We start from the raw sequence: 6000 nt of genomic DNA on the forward strand, positions 1-6000 counted from the left end.
CCAAACTGTTGAGTCAGCATACATCTGTCACAATTTCAATTGCCTCTGATTATCTCCAAATGAAGTTCAGATGTTCTAGTGGGCCTTTCCAGACATTTAAAAAAAAAAAAGAGTCAAATTACACATTTTTTCTTTTAATATTTGGGACTCGAATTAACTTGTACCTACTCTGTAATATTGTGACTTTTGCTTGCTAAATTACTATTTTTTTTTCTTGTCATATAAAGATTTTTTTCTGCCTTAAATGACATGCTTTTTTTTTAATTCTAAATTTTTGTCTCATTAAATTACAACTTTATTCTTGTCAAATCTATATATATATATATATATATATATATATATATATATATATATATATATATATATATATATATATATATATATATATATATATAAAATTAATAAAAACATTTTTTGTAATATTGCAACCTTACTTATTTCTAAAGTCCACATTTTCTTCTTCTAATATATATATATATATATATATATATATATATATATATATATATATATATATATATATATATATATATATATATATATATATATATATATATATATATATATATATTTTTGGTCATCAAGTGACATGTTTTATTACAAGTTTTTCCTCATTAAATTGCGGTTTTCTCTTTGTGAAAATAACTAAATAAATAAATAAAAAATGTGCCCAGCCCTGGTCTAAATACGCCCACGTTGTTATTGTTGCATAGTTGTGTGTGTCTGCGGTAGCTCGTGCACCTAGAGCGTCAAAACCAGCTGAGATTATGCAAAGTACTTCAAGCTTCAGAAGAAAAGTGTCCGTCTGATGGTTTGTGGCGTCTGGTAAGCAGGCCTGAACGCAAACGATGCAGACTTGATGTGGCTTCACATAAAGATCCATTAGTTGAAAGAAAAAAAAGGCATTCTTCACTTACGACAACCTGCAACGAATAAATGGATCTTTTCCTCCTGGCCCCGCAAAACCGCCGCAAACAAAATGATCGCTGATAAACATCCGTCGCCGCCCCACAGAACATTCCAAACACGCGATGCTTTAATGAGGTTGGACCGTGCATTCGGAGAGGTCGCAAAGATGGAATCAATTCATGTTTTTTGGGTCAAAATTCAACACACTTAATAATAACTGATTGGATTTTTTTATCCTCCCTTTACACCGCTTCATATTTAAATTATTATTATTTTTCCCTTAAATGATAGATATTCATGGAGGAATGGGCGAAAGTGACGAAAGATACAGTAGTCAGGTTTCCATCTAATTGTTTCAAATTTTTTAAGCGAATTTACTGAAAAATGCGCAAGACGGACGTGCGAGTTATGCCCGTTTCCATCTGTTCTTCATTTGAGGATATTGAGAGGGGACTCCACCGCTGTAGGTGGCGCCGCTGTACACCATAGATATGTGATCCACCAGTAATTTAGGAGAAACACATCTGACCCAATTTAAAGTACTTTTCATTAACCCTAAATAAAGTTCTGCTGTTTTAGTCGGCTTTTCCTGCTCTTTCCTTTACTCTCTAGCAGAAGCCTGGAGCTTTTTCTGTGTGCTATTATAGTAAATGAAAACGAATAAAATAACAAAAACTGTAATTGACCCCAACATTTTTTTTTTACGTATAAAATAAAAAATTTTGTTTAAAAAGAAAACCAACTGAAACAACATTGTCTATTTGCATGGAATTCAAAACAAAATGTGACAAAAGTGAAATGCTTTTACAGTCTTTTAATGCAGACATGGCATCTTTTTAAAAATTTTTTTAAAAAAAGCTCCATTCTAGGAATCCACATGGGAGCTTGGAAGCAGTTTAAAAGAAAAAAAAAGAAGTCCTGGGCTTTTGGTATTGAATGCAGGAAGCCGCAACGTAGCTTTGAACTGCCCTCTTAAGCAAAGTGAGCCGTTAAAAGCTTCATGAAAATTAGAGTCTATTTTTGCAAAGGCAACTTGTGCGCAGATGCTGTGGGCCCTTATGCAGTGCACATGGTGGAGTTTGAATGTGAAACACAAGAAGAAGAAAAAAAAGAAAAGAAATGGAAAGGAGAACATTTTAGTGATAGTGCTTCACTTCCTTTGTGTTTTTTGACAAGAAGGGGGGCCCCATTAGGGAGATTCCCCACATGTCATTGCAGTGTCATTGATATGGACTACTATTAGCTGTCTGTCGTGTCAGGACCCCCGACAAGCCACCAAACAGTAAAAGGTAAGGGACCCTGTGTGGGTGGGTGGGGGTGGGGTCCCGACTCAGTGTCTAAAGCAACGTCATTATTTTGTCATTGATACGGGCTAATGTTAGTCGTCTCTTGGGGGGCCCCTTGTCAGTGCAGTGTCATCAGCTGTCTCTCAGGGGTCCCAACAAACCACCAGTCGTCAAACTTTAGTAAGGGGCCCTGTTTGGGGGGTTCCTGACACTATGTCAGTGCAGTGTCTAAAGGTCTACAGCAGGGGTGGCCAAGTTCGGTCCTCGAGAGACACTATCCAGCCTGTTTTCCATGTCTTCCTCCTTCAGCGCAGCTGATTCTAATGATCAGCTCATCAGCAAGCTTTGCAGAAGCCTGACAACGATCCTGATCATGAATCGGGTGTGTTAGTGGAGAGAAACATGGAAAACAGGCTGGATAGGGGCTCTCGAGGACCGAACTTGGCCACCCCTGGTCTACAGTATGGCTGTCGTTGAAATGGACCAATAGCAGCTGTCTGTCAGGAACCCCAACTCGCCACCAGACAGAAGCAGCTAGTAAGGGGCCCTCTGAGGGGGATTCCCAACATGTTGTCATTGCAGTTTTTGGTTTCCAGATGTGTCGTTGAAACGGACCAATATCAGCTGTCTCAACCGGCCAAAAACAGCTCATAAGGGGCCCGTTGTGTTTTTTTATTGGCCTTTTATGTATTTGTCATTTTTAATTCATTGTTTTTTTATTTCCCTGTTTTGGTAGCGTAGCCTGAAACGAAAACACGAGCTATGTGGAAAGCATATCGAGCACTTTCTAAAATCTCCGACGTACCTCCTGAGGAAAAGCAATCAGATGAAGAATGTGAACATGAATAATAGAGAGAGCGCATGTTTAAAAAGCAAAAGGCTGCCATGATGGAGCGATATAGGAGCAGGTGAACAATGGTCGCGTTACACGGCCTAATAGAATTTCCCAGAGTGGACTCTCCCTCCTCGCCCATCCACTCATCCGTCCGTCCGTCCGTCCTGCCGTCCATTTGCTCCGAGCGCAGATTCAATTTCATCGCTCTTCACTTAATTGGCAGCTGCCGGTCGGAGCTTCCCTCGTTTTTTTTTTTTCTTCCAGCAAACTGAGGAGGAGGGGGAGGGGGTGGAGGAGAGTCGGAAAGGCGATGGTGCAAACCGCAGCACTTCATTTTTACGGATGGACAGTTTGTAAAAGCGATGAGTTAGTGGATAGTAGGTGGTCCCTTCTGAGTAGCTGACTGTAAACACATCACAACACTCGGCGGGGTCTTAAAAAGCTCATCCTAAGATTACCGCCACGATACGAACCACCCCAACGCAAAGCACGGTGAAGATCTGATGTCATTCCATCGGTGTTTCCCATCAGATTGCGCGGCTCGGCCTAACGTGGCGAGCGAGCAAACCACGTCGCCGTGTGGTATTCTGAGCGCGACCCCTGGGAACATCTTTCACCGACCGTTTCCACAACCTCGTGCTTGTCCACCTTCCTGGGGGAGTCTTCTTTCCTGCTCCATCCCAGAGGTCATTGGAAGAATAAATAACGTTGCGTAAATCAACGTGACAAAGCTCGAAAGAGACTGGATCACTTTTCCAGTCGCGGAGAAATAGTGTGAGAACGCGTTCAATGTGTTTTCTTTGTTAAAAATACGGATATATATATTTTTTTAAATAAATGTGTTAGGGATGGACGAGTAATTAGAAATTAGAAGAATTAAAAATAATTAATTTCATGCAATTTTAAGGAAAGCTAGAAGTCAAAAATTTATTTGAACTATTTCTATTAGTTTAACATTTTTTCCCACTTTTGTTAACAAGAGTATAAAAACCTAGATTTTTTTCATTGTACATTCAGAACAGATATAAAATGTGCGATTAATCGTGAGTTAACTAGTGAAGTCATGCGATTAATTCTGATTACAATTTTTAATCGCCTGACGCCCCAAATTTTTTATAATGTTTTCTTTTTTTAATTCATTCATTGCCATTGACGACTATAAACGTAAAAATTCATTTAAACTATTTATATTAGTTTAAAAAAATTTTCCACTTTTGTTAACCTAGCCCCTAATTTTTAACAATCTTTTTTTTTTTTTTAAATAATGAATTTATGGCAGTGAATGAGTTAAGATTTCTTTTCTCCCAATTTGAGTATCAAGTATGGGAAGTCAACCCATTTCTTTTTTGTTGTTGTTGTGTGCAACCTACTAGTCTAAACATGGCATTCTGGTTAATATTTTGCATTAGTGGAATATGAATTAAGTAGCAAAATCCAGCCGTTTTTATCCATCTCAGGCGGCGGCCATTTTGCCACTTGCTGTCGACTGAAGATGACATCAGTGTTGCTCAGATCTCAGATAACAACCAATCACAGCTCAGCTTCAGAAAACGCTGTGAGCTGTGATTGGTCGTCGCCTGAGCCCTGCGCAACTGTGATGTCATCTTCAGTCGACAGCAAGTGGCAAAATGGCCGCCCCCTGGCTGGATTTTGCTTCATAAGTCATATTCCACAAATGTAATAGTAATCAGAATGTCATGTTTAGACTAGTGAGGTCACATATAACGTATTATTGTCAACAAATGATAAATCTGAACTAAACATGGCCTCCATGTTCTGTGGACACACATGGTTCCTCTCACGTCCGACATTCCTCACAAACGACTCACTGGAGGTTCGGCGCAGTTACAGCGGGAATGTGTTTGCCATTTGGACCCCGTTTGACTTCCGAACCGGTCCGAGATTTTGCTGCTTAAATCTGACTTAACCCCGCGGTGACTTAGAAAAACATAGAAGCCGCGGGGCCGGCGTGTGCGATTTCATGCCTCATTAGCTTCTCGTGTCACTTCAACGACTTGATTGACTTGACGGACTGTTTGTTGTCTCTGACCTGGAGCACATGCGGGAAGTGTGAACTACTTTTTTGCCACTTTGAAGCCCTCGGGGGTCCTGTTTGGCTTGGATTACGTGCCGCAGGGATTTTTTTGGGGTGACATTAGGGGCCAAATCTCAACAAGTAACCATTAAAGTAGTTCATCCAAGATAATATCTTACTTTGTACTGATCAATTTTAATTGTATTATTTCTAAACAATTTAACTGTAACTAACCATTGGTTTTATAACATGAAATATATATATATATATATATATATATATATATATATATATATATATATATATATTAGGGCTGTAAAAATTTAAGTGTTAACTGGAGATTAACTTAAATTCTTTAAAGGGTTAAAAAAAAACAACAACCTCAGTTTCATTTACTTTTAACCATTAACTATTTAAACTTATTTACGTATTGATTTATAATTACTGTAATATATACTGCCATAAAAAAATTAAACAACCGTATAGTTTTGCCGCTCTTTAAGTGTTAACTGGAGATTAACTTAAATTCTTTAAAGGGTTAAAAAAAACAACAACCTCAGTTTCATTTACTTTTAACCATTAACTATTTAAACTTATTTACTTATTGATTTATAATTACTGTAATATATACTCCCATAAAAAAATTAAACAACCGTATAGTTTTGCCTTATGAAAGTCAGTTTTGTCGAATGCTAATAGACATGCTAACAAATAGCATGATTGTAGCAGACAATAGCAATACGGCCTCTAATTAAGTCAGTAGTGAAACTCTTCTTCGTGTGTTTCTCTACATCTGTATTATACTGCCCCCTGATGGCCAAGGCGGGCACAGCAGAAATGAGCAGCACAATGTCCATTGAATTTAAGCCAAAAAGTGATACAAAACTATTTATTAATTTACATTTTATATCATTATTAACAATCAAATACACCAG

The sequence above is a fragment of the Vanacampus margaritifer genome, chromosome 18, assembly GCF_051991255.1.
Source record: "Vanacampus margaritifer isolate UIUO_Vmar chromosome 18, RoL_Vmar_1.0, whole genome shotgun sequence".
Classification (NCBI taxonomy): Eukaryota; Metazoa; Chordata; class Actinopteri; order Syngnathiformes; family Syngnathidae; genus Vanacampus; species Vanacampus margaritifer.